Here is a 19,925-nt window from a genome sequence, read left to right on the forward strand (position 1 = left end):
TGTGTCTGTTGTAAATTGTAATAGCTAGGAAAACCTTGATATTTTCATGCTTGAACCGATTCTAATTCCGACCGCTTATGAGTTCGAATTTCGAATTTGAACGTGGATTCCCGAACGATCCCCGAGGAATTCAACCCGTTGAATACCTACGAGTACTAGGTAGCTATCTACTTCTGTTATAGATAGAAGATAGGGAGATAGAAGATGACATCTCTGTTCCGGTGGTTTTCGTGTTTATGAATTAGTATTAAATACCTGTTGTCTGAGAAATTATTACAGAAAAATAGGAACTTAAAATTATATGTAGGTAGTAAACGCAACATTATGTTTGAATTTGACCTGGTAGAGAATGCCTGGCGTTCAATCCGTCATTTGTACAATTTTATATCGTGCAATAAAGTTTCAATAAATAACCAACGGGAAATGAAATTCCTCGGCCAATGAATCGGCGGCTAAATGCCGCCGATTCATTGGCCGAGGAATTCAAAAATCAAAAAAAAAAAAATCAAAATATTTTTATTGCTAAACAGTACAATTTATACATAAAAGAAATGTCTGGCGGAACCCAAACTAGGCTGAGCCTGTATCATGGGGCCCTGGAGTGCAAAGCAAGTTTGACAATAAGATTATTATGCTAGATAACTATACTTACACTTAACAAGAGAGCATTAACTATATAATTTATAAAGTAATATGTAGTAAATAGGATAAAGAATAAACGCGCATGCAACTTGTATGGTGTGTGAGCGTGTGCATGTGTGTGTGTGTGTGTGTGTGTGTGTGTGTGTGTGTGTGTGTGTGTGTGTGTGTGTGTGTGTGTGTGTGTGTGTGTGTGTGTGTGTGTGTGTTTGTGTGTGCGTATATGTACATATATGAGAGTTAGTACCGGCAGATCAACTGGCGAGAAGAAGAGACTCCGCATCCTCATAAGTTAAAGACACGAGCCACTTTTTTACAATTGTTTTTATTTTCCATAATGTACAGTTATGGAGTTCAAGAACTTTACATATATTATTATAAATACGTAGATGTATATAGTCGGGTGAACGCTTACCAAGGGCTGATTTGTAATTTGGTAGAGGGACTCTGAATTTTCTTTTAGCAAGAAGTTGAGGATAATTTTGTAAGTTTATTACTAGGGAATGAGCTCGAGATACTGCTTTAAATATAAATAACCGTCTTACGCTTAAAAGATTTGTCTCGCGATAAAGGGCGTCCGTTGGGTAAAGAATAGGTTTACTGAGCATCACCTTGATAACGGCACGCTGCGCTCTCTCCAGCAGCAAAAGAGTACTTTTTGTCGTGCTTCCCCAAATTATCAAACCATATTGAAGAATTGATTGGCAGAGCGCAAAGTATACAATGCGAAGCACATGCTCAGAGGAGCAGCGGCGAAGTTTTTTCATTATATAGATGCATTTTCTAACTCTACCGCATAGTGTAGAAATGTGTTGTTTAAATGTTAGTTTATCGTCAATTGTGAGACCCAAGTATTTGACACTTACAGCTCTTGTTATAGTATTACACGTACAAGCACCATTGACAGGGTTGCGACAATTGTTCTCGTGTAAAGCTAGATTTCTGCCAGAGGGAGCAGTAGAGGCAGATGTTTTAGAAAACGCAAGGAAATTTGATTTCGTTACATTGAGCGTAAGTAGGTTTTTATCGAGCCACTCCCTAATGTCTTTCAAGCCACACTCTGCGAGCGCAAAAACATTCTCCCAAGTTTTACCATGAAAAAGCACTACAGTATCGTCAGCGTAACAAATTATATCTGCTTTATCTAACTTAAGTTCAAGGATGTCATTAATGTAAATAAGAAAAAGCGTAGGGCCAAGAATGCTGCCTTGCGGCACTCCAAAGGAGATTGGTAGTTGGTCGCTCCAGTGCTCTCCAATTTTAACAACTTGGCGTCTATCCGTCAGGTAACTGCGGAACCAATTAAGAGATATCCCTCTTATGCCCGAAGCCTCAAGCTTTTTAAGTATGATATCGATCGAGACCGTATCAAAGGCTTTGCATAAATCCAGGAATACCCCAAGACATTTGTTTCCCTCGTCCAAAGAGCTGGCTATTTTATTTGACAGTTGAATGGCTGCGGACTCGGTTGACATTCCCCTTCGAAAGCCAAACTGATTATCTGAGAGAATTTTGTTTTGGTCCAGAAAATTTGTGAGACGAGAATTGGCAATTTTTTCCAAGATTTTAGAAAAAACACTGAGTAATGATATAGGACGATAATTATTGGGGTCACTTTTAGATCCACTTTTGTAAATCGGAGATACCTGAGCCAATTTCCAACTATCTGGGAAGCATCCAGAGATCAAACTCAGGTTACAAATATAGGTTAGTGGTTCAATGATAGCGTTTTTGATTTCTTTAATAAAAAGTGGCGTAATAGAATCTGGGCCTGGAGCGCTATCCGATTTAAGATTTGATATGATTTTATCAACTTCGTAAACGTCGGTTGGGCTGAAGAATAAGGAGTTAGCAGATGAATGACACAGTTTTACTTTAGAGGTTAAAGAAGATTGAGTTACCGAGAGTTTGTTAAGGATTTCCACAGCCAACTTTAGTCCCACCGTCACGAAATGCTGGTTACAGATATTAAGAGACTCTTTTGGCGAAGAAGACAATGTTGTGAGTTGATTAGCATAATCATTACAATTCTGGGTGTGACATATATTTTTTATTGATTTCCATAATTTCTTTGGATTGTCCTTGGCCTCCGTTAATAATTTACTATGGTAATCGTTTTTGAGTTTAAACAGGAGATTGTTAAAAAAGTTTCTATAACGCTTATAAGTAATCTGAAGACTTGTATCGTTTGGCGCAGCTCGAGCTTTACTGTGCAAAATATCCCTGTGTTTCATACACCTGATTAAGCCAGGAGTTAAAATAAATTTCATTTCCCTGCCACTTCGTAGTTTCGTACCTTGTCAGTTTTCAGCGTCAAACTTTTTCACAAGTTCACTTTTCGTTGGGTTCTCTGTTTTGACATTTTGCTGGGACATCAGTTAGCCGCGACCACGTCCAGTGAAACCTGTGTCGAAACGTAGGTAAATAAAGGTAATAAAATAAATTCGCGATAGACCCGTCTATAAATGTGGGTTAATATAAGTTTTCTGTGACAGTGGCAACAAGGTGAGATCACTGTGGCAAAGTATGAAGTCAAATTCCATATCTACACAATATAAAGGACCTGTAAATGTAGAGAACCTTATAGACATTATATCCGCCACTTGTAAGGCTGCACTGAGAGAAAAGACTAACAAAAACACTTAGAATTACAAAAATAAACTTAATCCGGGGGACAAGGAGAGTCAACTAATAGGAACAAATTGACTTTTGCAATTTCTATTAGTTCTTGCAATTTCTATTATCTGTTTGTTGAAATTAGATCTGGGATTACTGAGCTGCTTGTAGAAATAAATAAACTTCACAGAAATAGTGAAACCTCTATAATTATTACTAAAACTTCATTTTTTCCCCCAGTACAGAACTGTTTTTTAATTCCTGGTGATGATTGTTCTCTCGGTGTGCTTTTCCACCGACGCGGAGATTAGAGGAGACGGGAATTAACAGTGTTGGGTGTGTCATCCAGCGGAGCAGAGAAAACAGCCAATGCTATTGGTTGTCTCCTCTCATCTACTCTCAGTGGAACGGCAGTATAAATACTATTCTTAAAGTGAGAAAGTAAGTTTTAAAAAGTAAATAAACGGAACACAATCATGCTGGTTTATTTATTACAAGAGCACCTAAGACCATCAACGAATATAAAATAATTAAAATATATTCTATAGAACTGCAAACGAAATGTGAAACTTTGCACCGTCGTAGGTAATCTAATCTTTAGCGTGGGTGTTTTTATTTGTTTGCTGCTCTTGATAATTTTAAATAATTTGGCCAAGCGCGAATATGACTCACACGCTGAGGGTTCTTTACAAAATTTTTGACGAGTGGCTGACTAAAACATACAACAATAGGTGATTACTTAATTGTAAAATTAACAATTTCTGCTTGAGTCCATGGCGTATACGTATTTTGTAAACTTTTTTCTTATAAGTGCTTAATTTAAATAGACTTGACTCAAAGTTTAACAGTGCCACTATAAAGGTCTTTTTTCCACTCAGTCAACATAAAAATCTATGCTGTGTAGTTAGAAGACAGACTAATAACAATCGATTGTAAAAAAAAACGTCTTTTTGTATAGTTCTGACTTAAATGTCATGTAGAGAGACAGACAGACACTACAAACAGATTGACAACTACTATGCTTTTGCTTAGTAATTACCTACTTACCTTTTTTTATTTTTTTGTTTGTTTTATTCAAAAACATCATAGAAGGGAAAGTTGAAGCAAAGAGGAAGAAGGATAAACCAAGGAGAGCGTACATGAATCAAATAAAGGAAAAAATCAACGTCTTGTCGTATCGGGCTGTCAGAGAGAAGGCAGAGGATCGCCAAACATGGATATTGATTGCTCCACCGACAAGAGTACTCATATAACCTCTAGCCCAGAGACCTGTAAAAAGGTCTCCTGTTCCATTCTAATTGGAACTTTGTGTTGACAAAATAAAATTTCATTTTGCTTGGCAAGGTTTGACGTACGGGCGGCTAGAGGATATGATGATGAGCTTACTAATTTCTTCGTCGTATTTCTTCAGCTACGAAAACTACGGAACCCTAAATGAGTCTAATAAAAACAGCTTTAATTTTATTATTAGAACGTCTGAATTCTAATTTCAATTTATGCTTTCCGGTTTCCTGTGGTAAATTACAATTTAAATACCAACAATTAAATTTATAATCGTAATTTGCATAGAAAAACACTAAACCGAATTGTTTTTATAGAAGACTAGCGACCCGCCCTGGCTTCGCACGGGTTACACAAAACCTTAACAAATTATACACCTAACCCTTTCTCAAGAATCACTCTATTGATAGGTGAAAACCGCATGAAAATCCATCCAGTAGATTTTGAGTTTATCGCGAACATACAGACAGACAGACGCGGCGGGGGACTTTGTTTTATATTATGTAGTGATAGTGACTAGGTTCTGCCCGCGACTTGAATTTCCCTAGCAATTTCCACCCGGTCTCTTCCCCCCCTCCCCATACTTAATGGATGATTTCCGGGATATGACATTCTTCGGACTGAAACTATCTCTTCTAAATTTCATCTAAATCGGACGAATCTACATTATGTCAGAAAATACATGGATTTAAAACTTATAATTTTTATTTTCCAAATAGCCCCGCGGATCTCAATTAGCCCCTTTTTACGGACTAGGGATGTATAATGCATATACTTACTTACTCCTCTGGCGCAGCGACCCAAAGTGTGTCTTGGCCTCAAACACGACTGCTCGCCACTGATCCCGGTCCTGTGCCATTTCTCGCCAGTTCTCAACCCGGAGCTCGCGCAGATCAGCGTCCACCACATCCGCCCATCGATACCTAGGTCGACCGACCGGGCGGCGTCCTATAGGTTTTCCCTCAAACGCTCTTTTCACCGCCCGATCACCTCCCATTCGCTCAAGATGGCCGAGCCACCGAAGCCTTTGCGCCTTTGTCACACCAATGATGTTTGGTTCAGCAGCTAGTTCTTCAACTTCGGCGTTCTTTCGGATTATCATTTCGGAACATTACCATCTCCATCACTTGGATGGTTGGCAGTCCTCAACTGTGCGTTTCTCCAGAAACTTCCTGCCTCGCACAGCCAAAATGTGGAATGAACTGTCGCCAGTGGTATAATATTTCCGGACTGATACGACCTTTAAACCTTTAAGAAAAGTGCGTACCCCTCTGGTGTTGCGGGTGTCCATGGGCGGCGGTAATCGCTTACCATCAGGTGATCTGTCTGCTCGTTTGCCTCCTATATCATTAAAAAAAAAAATCTCCAACTGCCAACGGGTCTCTGTTTTGGGCCGAGGATTTTGCGAAGAATCATCCTTTCGGCCACCAACAGCTTACTTTCCTCCTTCAGAGTCCTGTCCAGGCTTCACATCCGTATGTTAAAATAGATCGTATACAGTCTTGTAAATTCGGATCTTAGTTATTCTGCTGAGAAGCCTAGACACCAAGACTTTGTGCAGAGAGCTGCGCCGCATCGCAAAGTTTTCTGAATGCGAATGTCGATTTCTTCGTCACGGGTATTGTTGTCGTTGATTGTACAGCCTAGGTAGTTTAATTTGGCCACCACTTTGAACACAGTATTTCCGACATGTAGATCTGCAGGTTTGCCTCGACCGGTTTTATAACATCGCATGTGGAGATACTAAGTCTTATCGTGGTTAATACGTAGGCCTACCTTCAAAGCCTCATTCTCAAGGGTCTTAGTCGCCACCTGGACCCTGCTCTAAAACTACCCAATAGAGCCAGGTCATCTGCATACCCCACCACCATATGCTTTCCATTTATCTCAAGTCCAACTTCCGAATCTAGAACTTTCCTGAGGACATACTCCAGCACGAAATTGAAAAGCATCGGCGATAGAGCATCGCCCTGTTTTAGCCCCGTGTCCACTGAAAACTTTTTCAGTGTGCAATGCATATATTTTCAGCTTTTATTGAATAGGTATTCACTATTCAGCATCTTTCGCCGCGAGCCTCTCAATTTCCTAAAAGCGAGCCTAAAATTTCGATAAAACCTAATGTATTTTCAATAAATATCACCCATTCCATTTTCGACTATAACCCTCAGTAACAAGGTTCATTTTAGAACGATGTAACTGTCGATACAAGGGTGTCGGGGTGGCGTCCCCTAGTTTGCATAAAATGCTGTTGACTCTGCTATTACAAAATGCATGTTGACATTTATTTGCAATGTAAATATTAATACATTGAGGGTTTTTGTATAACTAATGCTAAATTAAACTCTCTGGTAAGCTTGTAATGATATAATTTTTGGGTCGGTAAAACCCACTTACCGTTAAAAGTGAAAAAGTCTAAAAAGCTAATTCGAACGTGTACACTGGACATTATTGAAATTGAATGATAGGTATAGAACGCCTTATTTTCATAGAAATTTTACATTGATGATGACATTCCCACACTTTGGTTATTGCAAATGCCAGAGTAACTTGGTCCGACTCTAGTTTTTTGACCTTTAGAGTTTTTAGACGTCCTCTTTTCTAGTTGGTACTTTTCAAAACAAAGGAAAAGTCGAGTACTGTTTTCATGTTTTGCCCATTTTATTAATTTACTACTTTGACAGGCAATAAGCCCTGTTTTAAACTTTATATTGGCCGCAATAAGAACGAGTTTGGGGTAGCTGCAATTAAATCTGTTAACAAAATATTGAATTTGAATTCTGTGTGCAGTTTGATAAGGTTTAAATTCGCAAAGGATTAATTATAGGGATTGTATTTCCAAATTAATTGCTGTTCACAGCTCTTAGGTGGATTCCATTCATACTAACCTACACGGTATTCCTTTTACCAGCAAAAATCGTTTTCTCCGAACTTCGTAAAAAAAAAAATTATAATCTTACTCAGGTTTCGGAGATTCGTTATCGATATATCGAATTACCGATAGCGATTTCGTTTAGCGATTAACATTTATACCGGTTCGTTGGCGGCCGGTTATTATCAGCCGGTCTCGGAGTTCTATTTTACACTCCGCGCGCCACGGCGACGAAGCTAATTCTAGAATAGGGCTATTGGCCTAGATTTCTAGCGTGGAAAATAAAATAAAACCGACATTATTTGTTTACGCGCGTTCTATGAATGAAAAAAGAACACTACTACCAGTTTTTTAATAAAGCTTAGCGGGAAAACTTGAGCTTTTTTACACAGTTCGTTCGGAAAATCCGTTGTTGCCCATTCGGGTCATTCGGCGTCGGATAAACCCTTTTCTTCAGCGCGCGTGATACTAGGCGAGCAGCGGGCACGAGGAGGTGTACGAGCGGCTTACTGTCGGCCGCCGTGGGTGCGAGCGAGACGCGCTTATGCGTGGAATGCGGGCGTAGGAGCGCGATGCCGCGGTGAAGGTCAACTGATAGAGCGCACAGCGTATTTACGAAGACAGATGCATGTTGTGATGTTTATTTAAAAGGCGAGCTAGGAAATGTTGTTCGGATTGATTTATTTACTTCCAGTACATAAGAAGCATATGCTTATGCAAAAATCAAGGCTAAAAGTTTTGAATGATTCATGGTTAGTTTCTAGACTGGAAAACAAGTTGGTTGTTTATTTTGAAGTTCGTTTTTTTTGAAGAAACGTCGCATTTGTCACTGACATAGATATGTCAGTTTCGTTATCGTTTCTAGATCTATTAATTGACGTACCTTAAAGTTCGAATCGGTCCGTAACTACCGTACCCCGCTAAACCAATGTAAGCCGCTGAACCGATTGAAATGAATTTTTATCACGTCAAATAATACTACGCAGATGAAGTCGTAGAGATATCTATAACAGCGGTTCTCAAACTTTTTTGGTGACGGGACCCTTTTGGCAAGCGAAATATTTGACGGAACCCCAAATTAAAAATTTTCGTTCATCACTGTGGACCAGATATACCTTATAGAAGAGCTGGTTTTTTTCTTATTATTACAAGTATATTTTCGCGGAACCCCAACAGAGGCTTTGCGGAACCCTAGGGTTCCGCGGAACACACTTTGAGAATGGCTGATCTATAACATCAGTTTACAATAGGTACATGTATAATTATACAGAAACCTAAATAAAGTCAACTGACTACTCAGTTGACTTTATACCTACGGGTATAACACCAAGCGGTCTTATCGCTTAAGAGCAATGTCTTCTAGACAACCCTAACGGTTTAAATTACTCTTAAAGTCGAACTACGCTAAGTTTTCATGCTATGTTAAGTATGGAGCTTATAAGGTGTACAAGTATTCATCACAAGTTTGTACAAACAAAGTTAGCGTTGGTCAGAGTCTAAAATAGATTACGCATCTAACAAGTTTAATCTGTACCACACTACTCTACGCAGCCAATGTCAACAAGGAACGGCGTGCTGCGCCAGAAAGAGACAGCCGCGCAGCACGTGCTCCCTTTCATAATCTTTTTGCTCCTCGCGCCGCTGCCGCTCCGATAATACATCTCATTGTGGGAATTTGTTCGTGAGAGAAAATAGTTTTTTTATTTTACTTCTTATTGCTGAATCTTTTTATTTTGTTTCACTTTAAATTGGGCTAAGTTTAATTTGAAGTTGTTTAATTTGTATAAGGATGTTTAAAATTTGTTTATCAATTTCAAAATACAAACTCGTGTTAAATATATTAGGATGTAAATCTTGTTTATTATTATGATAACGAAAACAAGTTTTCCCTCAATTATGTTTCTTTGCTCGTATTGTTAGTAAAAGCTAAAAACAGTTCTATTTTCGATCAGTAAGTACGTCGGTAAACATCAATAAAAAAACAACCGTTAAAGAAATTAAAACAAATTGCGTACTACTTAAAAGTGTCAAAAGGATCAAAAATAATGATTAAGCCCCAAAAAAAGACGTCATCCGAAAGTGCGCCAAGCAAAAAAATAGTTTTAGTCAAAAGTGATATCAGATTCGGGAACCGGTCTGGCCGGTGGTCAGCTGAGAAGTATTGCCCATGTATAGGCGTAGTATAGGTACTAAAGATTGTATAACTGTCTTCGAACGTTTAGGGATACATGTTAGAATTTCAAATCTTTGATGGAACTACGACTTTTTTGAGATAATACTAATAAATGACTAGCCTGAGGTTCCTCTTGCGATTTAACATATACCTAAACAAAACGAACGAGTGATATAAATATGTAATAGCATACAAGCAAGTTTATAATAGGTACGTACTTACACATTGATTTGTATCACTAAACCTTATAATTTATAAAACAAGTTCCCCGCCGCGTCTGTCTGTATGTTCCTGATGAACTCAAAAACTACTGAATGGACGTTCATGCGGGTTTCACTTATCAATAGAATAATTCTTGACGAAGCTTTAGGTGTATTATTTGTTAAGGTTTACTATTACCCGTGCGAAGCTGTTAATACTGTTAAGATATCGTTTTCAAAGCGTAGCGTAAAGGAGTTGTTTTCTTCTATATTATTAGCCAACTACGTCTGAGTTTGGCGGGTACGGGTCATATTGGTGTATTTTAGTGTAATCTTCAGTATTTTCATCTTTCATGTCATCATGTGTATAACCATTCGGTAGTCTATTTTACTGCTAGGTATTGCTAGTTTCGCCATTGTTATGATTCAGTACAATGAAATACTTAACTATAGCATATACTGTAGCGCCAAATATGTATTTAAAACAGATTCTGCCAGTACTTAAAACCATATAAACCTACCGAAATAAGTTTTTAAGTCAGTTAATGAGCTGAATAAATTATCCTTAATGTAATAACAATTTTGCGTGACCCAGTCTTAACAATTATCATTAAAGTAAATTCTAATCTCACCTACATCGGTTTCTTATCTGAACTAAAGAATTAACAAATTATTTTCGTTTTCGGCGAGCACGTTTCCGAACGAGTTGTTGCCAAAAAAACGAAGCCGGCACATCTGGTCGACACTGTCGGCGGTTTAGGAAGTGGGCTCGGAGCTTCAGTTTATTTATGAAGCTCATAACCGAGTGCCTGCCGCGAACGTAGAAAACCGAATGAGGTTCGATGAGGAGATGGGTTTAGAACAAAAAGAAGTTCCAACATAATTATGTTAGGAAAATCGGATAGAGAGAAAAGTTCGATCATCACAATAAGCCCTCTAACTTAAGTTACGTATGGGGTATGTATATTCTTCAAATGATCGTATATTCTCTATTGATCCTGCATATTTCAAAGGAAAAATAGGCAAATAGACTAACATATTAGTTATTTGTGGTTAGCCCTGAACCTACCCTACTAAAATAAAGACTCCTATTATGAATTACCATAATATATCGTCTTCAACCAGAAAACGTAAGCTTTTACGTTTTCTAGTTAAGTACGTTAATGTGTGTAAGATTGTGCACAAATAAAAAAACTATTTTACACTTATTTATATGGACACTGAACAGAATGTAATAAACTATGTATTGTTAATAGCTGAATAACTAAATTAAACTAGTAACTCGTAACATCACCTGTCTAGTGATCATAAAATAATTATATTCAAAACGATTTCACCTAGCAAACAGCAAGAATTAAAACATAGGCCAGACCCAACCATAAACACAGTCATAAATACATCGTTCCCACTAACTCATTGCATATGCAATTCAAAAGCTCACCCTTCATGCAAAAACATAACCCTTCGCCTCGCACGGTCGGGTTGCTACTTTACGTACTATGCTAACTATATTTAGTACCTATTAGTTCTAAAGAGTTGAACTCTAAATACGCTACTATAAAGCTGGGTTTGTTTTATCTAGACGCGATATGAGTTTAAGAAGTAAAGACCTATATTGTTGGTAGTTTTATGTTTTTGTGTGGTTTTTGCAGTTTCACGATGTTTTTTCTCGTATAATTTAGATTGAAATTACAACGTGGTAGTTAAAAACACTAAAGGCATAAAGTATGCGGCCGTTGAGCATAAGCAATATGAGTACCTACCTACTTCTTAGGGGGTTTCATTTTTTCGTGCCTGTAATCATTATTAAGCATTAATTAGTGTATGTATTATGTAGGTACCTACACTACACTAATGCATTTGTTAAAATGTAGACTCTATACGAAAGAAATAGAAGGAGACAGGATACAAAAACATGGCACATTTTCACACAAAATCAAATTTGACACTTAATACCGAAATATGTACACATATAGTGCGTCAAGCAAATCTTGTCAGTAGCAATGTAAAGCAAACTAAAGTAGGGCAACACTCAAAGAGTAGTATTGCGCTAAGAAAAGCAGCAATGTACAATGTACATCGAACCAAAACTTTTTATTTCCGCTGAGCGCGCCCTATTACGTACGTCAATTCAAATTGTCACTCGCGGTTTTCTCTATTGAAAATGTTTGAAATTGTTATTAATAGGTATGGACGGACAATTTAAAAGCGGTGTGTGATGTTGATAAAAATGATTAACTAATTTGAAGATCTCAAAATAAAATTAGAAGTGGATTATGCCGTTAAACAAGAATGTATGAATAAAAACATTCATTTAGCAGGTAGATGTCCTACTGGATTTTAATATTTTATTAGAGTTCTCAGTTGGCACTGTAGGCATTTTAGGCACCTTAGCTTTGATTAAGCACAATCTTATTTAATATACATATTGGTATTTATTGGTGACACAGCAGAAATATCTCTTGAAATAGAATCGATTCAGAATGTAAACAAAGATGATGGCTGTCATTCACGGTCCACATTCCACAGATAAAACACAGATGACACGCGATTTTCAAATTATTCGAACACAGTGTTGCTAACCCGCGATTTTTCAAATTTGCCGCCGTTTGCTACTGACAAGATTTGCTTGACCCAGTATATAAATAATATTGAATGCCCTACCCACTATCGTTTTAGGTTACTTAATCTAGGCAACCTAGATGGAATATTTACGATAATGGTCACGCAACAAGGCCAAGTGCTTGTCATCGGCCCACGACTTGGCCTATAGTTAAAAGGCAGTTGTGGAATATTCTTGTTTAATTCTATAAATCGGCCATTCTCAAAGTGTGTTCCGAGCCTCTGTAGGGGTTCCGCGAAAATATACGTGTAATAAAAAAAAAACCAGCTCTTCTATAGGTATATCTGGTTCACAGTGATGAAAGAAATTTTTTAATTTGGAGTTCCGTCAAATATTTCGCTTGCCGAAAGTGTTCCGTCACCAAAAAAGTTTGAGAACCGCTGCTGTAAATAATAACAAAGCAAGAGTTAATGGGCTGTTATTATTTAACTGATGATCTAATAAATCCCTAATTGGTGTGTGTTTTTAATAAAAGAAACATCGATTTGTTGCAATGTGCTATACCTACCCATTACTTATTAAAAGGCAGATTTTTGTTTTCTCTTGAAACAGGAACAATATCCTTGATATCGTTTTTAAGATCAATACGTCGATATCTGTCGCTCTGTCGCTCAAACATGTAAGGGTGTTAGACAACGTAATTTCGATTTCCGCGGTAGGCCTTCTGCTAACATGTCACATCAGGGATGAGGTTTTGAGCCTGAACTTGTAAGACAAAAGTAACACAGAGAAGAGGCGTAGCAAGACGTGAAAATGAATGTAATGAAAAATATTGGCATATTACAATGCACCTAATATGACGTCAAAACGGACGCGACAAACTTTATATCAATAATAGTTATGTACGAATGTACGATACAAGTGCGGAAAAGAGGAAATTCGAAACGAGTGGTGATAAATTAAAACACGACCGAAGGGAGTGTTTTAAATCGACACGAGTTGTGAATTACCTATTCGCACGTGTATCGTACAATATTTTACAGTAGGTACATTATGGCCCTTAAAACTTTTGACATACGCACGGAAAGTAGGACCATAACTTATGTACTGTAAGGGAAATTTGTATTTTTTTTGTGGTTTATAGACTTTAAAGTAAAGACATACGAGTAGGTGCTCGACGCAACATAGGTTCGATCTTTGCTTTGATACGGATAAAAAAACGTACCTACTATTAGTATTGGTAGTGGTAGGTTTTGTTCTTTATTTTTACATTTACATACTCTTAATTTAGTAATTTTTTTTTATTTTTATTTTATTTTATTTATTCAGAACACATACAGTCATATAAGATACATATGTTAGAGGTGCGTAATACGCACATAAATCTTAATACTAAAAAGACCTGGAGGTTCATAAAATATACATGTAACTGAAAATTGGTATACAATAGGTACAAGCATAAGCCCAAGGTAGGATACATACAACAAGAAGCAAGAATAACTCATTAATACTTACAGTAAAAAGTCGGAATAATAATAATAATTACAGCGAGGGTCAAGAAAAGAAATATAGAATTCTGAAAATTGCGTAGTACAGAAAAATAGATAAAAATCAAGGAACAATAGCTATCAAAATAAAATCTCAGAGAGTAGGTAGTTACAGCAATAATATTTTTTCCTTTAACATGATTTTAAGTGTAGTAAGTGATTTGTGAAAGGGATCAATCCTGCCTAGATGTCTATTACAATAGTTGGGCACTCGTCTGAAAAACGTATGCTGCGCATATTTCTTGCGAGCAAAAGTAACGTGAAAAAGGGGCCTAGAACGTAAGGGGCGGTGCGGAACACTAAAAAGCACTTTTTGTAAAAGATTAGGGCATTGGATTGCATTTTTACAAATTTTGTAGAAAAATATAACATCCAAATACATCCTACGATTACTGAGGGAAGGGATATTGAAGTACTTCGCAGCCGTCGAGGTGTCATTGAAGTGAAAACCTGTCCTATAACTAAGAGATTTTATAAAAATGTTTTGAATCCGCTCCAGTCGATCAATATGTACCTGATACTGCGGTGACCATATAACACTACCGAACTCGAGGACGCTACGGACAAAACAGAAAAACAATAACTTATAAGTTCTAGATCGCTTAAAAGGCTGCCCTACCCGAAGCAACATGCCCAAATTTTTATATGCCCGCTTACAAATGTTATCTATGTGGGTATTAAAATTTAATTGCGAGTCTAATGTGACTCCTAAATCTCTAATGAAGGAAACTCTTGAAATATTTGAATGGGATAATTTATAATTATATATTATAGGGTCTTGCTTACGATTGAAGCTGATAACAAAACATTTGTCGGGGTTAAGGAAAAGATTATTATTTGAACAATATTGGGAAAAACGATCTAGGTCTTCTTGCAATACATGGCAATCCGCTTCCGAAGTAACAGATTTGTATATTTTCGTGTCATCAGCATAAATTAGGTGATCAGAGTTTAGAAAACAATTAGCTATGTCGTTGACATACAAGACAAAAAGAAGCGGGCCAAGGTGTGACCCTTGTGGTACTCCGGATGGCACGGGAAGAAAACGCGATGTATATCCCTTCAATGCAACAGCCTGACTTCGGTTCGAAAGATATGACTTTACCCATCTCAAGAGATCGCCATGTATACCGAGCTTGAGAAGTTTAATTATTAAGTTATTATGATTTATTTTATCAAAACATTTCGAGAAGTCGGTATACACGGCGTCAACCTGGTAACCGGATGAGATCCTGTCGGTAATAAAATCAGTGAAAGTAAGTAAGTTAGTGTCCACACTCCTACCTTGACAAAAACCGTGCTGATTCAGAGATATATGATGGCAAATTACGGCCCTAATCTCGTTACAAACAATTTTTTCAAATATTTTTCCGAAAATATTTAGTTTGCTAATGGGTCTATAATTAGTCACTAATTGGGTATCGCCACTTTTATATATAGGTGTGATAAGGGCTTTCTTCCATAAATCAGGGAAATTACCACTTGACAGTGATTTAGTGAAAATTTTAGTAAGCGGAACGACTAATTCACGAGCGCACGATTTGATAAAGATAGGATGGATCAAATCAGAACCACTACCCTTTCTAATATCAACTTTTTGTAAATGTCTGAGTACACAATCTTCAGTAATAGTAATAGACCGCAAATCAACAAGAGTGTCATCATTTGGGACTGGCAAAGAACTGGTAGTAGTGGGTGGATCAGGAATAAAAACAGAGTTAAAATAGTCATTAAAATAGTTACTTATGGTGTCTCCATCCCTGGAAGTATTACCAAGATATGTCATTTGGTCCGGCATGCTATTGGTAGGAAATTTTGACTTAATAAAGGTCCAAAAGTATGACGGATTGCTACAAATTTTGTCCTCAGCAAAGGCGATGTAGTTATTGTAGCACTCAGACTCCATCTTATGTTCCCTTGCCCTTAAGAGAACAAATTCCGCTCTGTCCAGTGGGTTACCATACACTTTCCATCGCTTATGGACTGAAAGCTTTTGTTTACGAGTTTTAATAAGGACGCGGGAGAACCATGGAGGGTATCCATTGTTGACATTGATACATTTATGCGGGATATGTTTTATTATGAGGTTCCTAACGACAGAATAAAAATATGCAACAGAATCCTCCACGTCAAGGTCATTTAAACACGACCAATCAGTCACTAATAATTCATTACGAATGAGATCAAAGTTTCCACGATAAAATACTGGCTTTGTAGATTGATTCGGTATTAATTGAGGCAAATAGGTTGTCAAATTTAGAGCTAAAGATATATCCAAAGCTATATGCTGAGGGTCTTCGGGAGTAAGCGGGGAGGTACAGGAGGTAACCATGCAGTCAGCATTGCTCAACACTAAGTCCAAAACCCGTCCATTAATGTTATAACACGCATTGAACTGGTGTACACTGGTTAGTGCAATAAAATCAGAAAGCATGGTCACAATGGGGTCATCGCTTGCCTCTATTTGGAGACGGTTTTGGTCCCCGCACAGAGACCAACAGGCGTGGGAAATATTGTAGTCACCCAGTAATATAAAAATATCATCAGGGTGGGAATGCATTAGCCTAGCGGCATTATCAAAAAAGCAAAGAAGTGAATTAGCGTGGCTATCGTTATGAGGAAAGTAAATGCAAGCTACATGCACGCATGGCGAACGCCGCCGCGAGGCACGGGAGGAGTGGGGCGCGTCGGCGCAGGCCCGCGGCTCCACTGTGAGCCATATTTCCTCATGGCGCGGCGCCGCACACCACTCGTCTCGGCGCGACACACTGAGCCCACGCTGCGCCGCTACCAGCACGCCGCCCCCGCGCTGCGCAGAGCGGCCTGCACGGTCACGTCTGAACACTTCATACCTACCATCAAAATACTCATTGCTGAAAAAATCAGGATTGAGCCAGGTCTCAGATAAACAAATTAAATCGTACGAGGCATTTATTACGTTAGATAAAAATGAGTGCGATTTAGTCCGCAGACCCCTCACGTTCTGATAATAAATAGATATATTATTTGCAGACACTAAACAAATTTAAATTTAAAAAATAAGCACGAACGTGGATTGAATTTATGCATTGTTCATCAGACAAGTTACCATAAATAAAAACAAAATCAGAAAAGAGCACCCTATTTAAAATAATAATTATATAAGGAAATAAGTACGTGTAATAGAATAACTCACACCTAGCGAAAGTTATAGTAATCATTAGTATTGATTTGATACATGACTCCCAACAAAATAGGAAATAATTTACAATATAAGTAGTGGCTAAATAAGCTATAAGTCCTACGCAAATAATAAAGACCGGAAATTTAAACACAGACGTAAACTGTCACTTTAACTTTTTCAGGTCGGTGTCGTCAGTAATGACGAACACTCTTGATTTGTCATTTTTGCGCATAAAGATTTTACATTGTTTTACCCAGAGATAATCGTAATTCAGCTCAACCTTCTTATCACGAGCCTTCCTCAGTAACATCTTATTCCCGGTTGTTAGGTGTTCATTAAGATAAATGGGGACCGCAGGCCCAGTGAGGCCGGCGTCGGCGCTGGTGAGGCCGCGGCGCGCGCGCGCCGCCGCCACCAGCTCGTCCTTGCGCCTCCGCTGACAGAAACGAACTATGATCGCAGGAGGCCTTGAGTCCGCATTCTCCTTACTGCTGCTTAACGACGACTGGAAGCGGCGCACGCGATGTATGGTGTCGACGTCAGTTTCACGTAGATTGAAACCGACCGTGACACAGATGCCGCCTAAGATGGACATTAAGTTCTCCCCATTCGTCTGCGGAACACCACTGATTTCGATGTTATTAAGCCTACCGAACTGCTCCCGGCCACTCTCATTTACTTTTAAGGCGGCCAGCTCCGATTCAAGACTCTTCAAACTGGACTCAACTGCCGGCAGGCGGTCGACCTTGGCTTCTGCCAGAGTAAGCCTCGTAGTGAGGTCATCCAATCTGGTTTCAAGCATACCGAGCTTGCCCTCAATATTTGTGATACCCTGGTTAGCCTGGTCCAATCCTTCCTGCATTTTATTGAATTGAGATTTAAATCCTTTCACTTCCTTTACTAAGTCTGCCAGTACATCGCTACTATCACATTGACGGCATGAAATACACCGCCAACTCGACTTCTTATCGGCCGTCATTCTTTTAAAGGTTGTTTCTTGCACCCCGGAGCATCTAAAGTGGTAAAAACCACCACACTGGGAACACTGGACATCCCCATCGCCATCGAAACGTAAATCGCACTTCTTGCACGAGGGCATTTCAGGGTAAATATATAATAGGTAAATTAAGCCCAACAAGTCGCAATTACGAGGTTATTTGCTGTTTCAACTGCAATACCCGCTAGGGGAGCACCTTGCGGCCATAGACCGTAGGAGTGATAAAGAGGCACCGATAGTTACACTGGCCACGGGCAGGTAAAAAAAAAGGTCGAACCGGTCGGCGAGACACCGGCACACGTGTTAACGATCGTAGATTACAACACTGGTTAATTCGCTGTGACGCGTCCTATAACCTTAGCGGCTTACGCGAGACTGAAAATGTATGTTATTAGTAATAACTAATAACATACATAATGATACGCATATGAAATGTCATATTTGGTAGTTTGCAACGTGCAGGCCGCCTTGCAGCTGCCGAGGCTCAGGGCTCAATGTGCCTAAATTGGCTTGTCAAGTTGTCAGCCACCTGAGCCAACCCCGCTGGCCAATTTTACCATATAAAGACACATGTGGTGTCAAGAATGATGATAGTGGTTTAAATAAAGTTATGGCGTGGGTATGGCGTGAGCCATACATGAAATGAATTACTAAAATTGTGGAATAAACGTAACCGCCCTATAGTTTAGTGCGTTAATTAGCACAATACGAGTACGTGCTTACGTCGAAATTTAAAGGGCCATATGTACTGTAAAACGTTGTACGATACACGTGCGAAAAGGTAATTCGCTAAATCGGAATAGGACCTAATTTGACATTAGGTAAGTACTGAGTAGTTACGTAGTTTTTCAGTAGCAGGTTTTATTTTACAGTTCAAAAATACTGTTTTGAGGGGCCATAACAAAGTCGTGAAAAGGGTTCATGAAGTGAATTTTGAATACTTTCATGATTATATTTGGCCCTTAAAACGGTAAATGCCACAACGCACCATTAGTTTTCCTTGTGTGAATTTTGTTGCCATTTTCAAATTGTTATTACCTACAAATTGTGGCGACAAGAACCTATTTCTCTCACTGTATTTCACTTTGCGTGAAGATATCGAATAAGCACTTACCTTTTGTAGACTGATATGGAGACAATGAAATTGATAACGAATGATATAATTTAAGTAGATTATGATTGGTTTATCTAATACATATCTACTTCTATATTGACTGATAACATCGATGTTCCACACTATCTATGACTCCATGGATATTTTTATAGTTCGTTTATTTTAGCATTAGAAAGAACTTGCAAGAAGGTAAGCGATCTTGACATGTCTTTTAATTGAAAAACGCTTTTTAAAATTCAAAAACGATTACTTATGAAAGCAGAAGAATATAAATGATCGTATTAGATTCATAATTGTTACATATTTGCCTTAACGTATTTTCAAAATGTGTTTTTCAATTAAAAGACACATCAAGATTGTTTACCTAATTTCTAATGCTAAAAAAAACGAACTATAGAGCACCGCAACAAAACTGTTCGCGGTGCTCTTATGGGATTACTTCGGTCTTGCAACTTGATTAATTTTTTAGTTGGTTTGGTAATGGGTCTTATATTAAGTACACTTTTTAAATTTCTTTCCTTCTTTCGTAACTACATCTCAATAAATGACTATTTGTATTTTGACTATTTTGATACAATAAGTAACTATAAAACGATACCATGTAGGTTTCCTGTCAGCTGTTGTAGCTGTAGCAATAATCCCTTAAATTCATGCTATTTATTGGTCAATTCAATATTATTTCGATCAATATCGAACCAATAATAAAACGATACATCCATAATGAATCGCTTTATTATACTTTCATACATAACCAGTCAATGTA

At 38.1% G+C, this 19,925-nt stretch overlaps 1 protein-coding gene across 1 annotated transcript in view; it reads left to right on the forward strand.

Moving 5' to 3' along the window:
• LOC134667539 (protein winged eye) overlaps positions 1 to 19,925 on the forward strand; it is a 154,766-nt gene that overhangs the window by 107,385 nt on the left and 27,456 nt on the right. The window lies entirely within an intron of this gene.

Source organism: Cydia fagiglandana, chromosome 9 (genome assembly GCF_963556715.1).
Source record: "Cydia fagiglandana chromosome 9, ilCydFagi1.1, whole genome shotgun sequence".
In the NCBI taxonomy this organism is placed as follows: domain Eukaryota; kingdom Metazoa; phylum Arthropoda; class Insecta; order Lepidoptera; family Tortricidae; genus Cydia; species Cydia fagiglandana.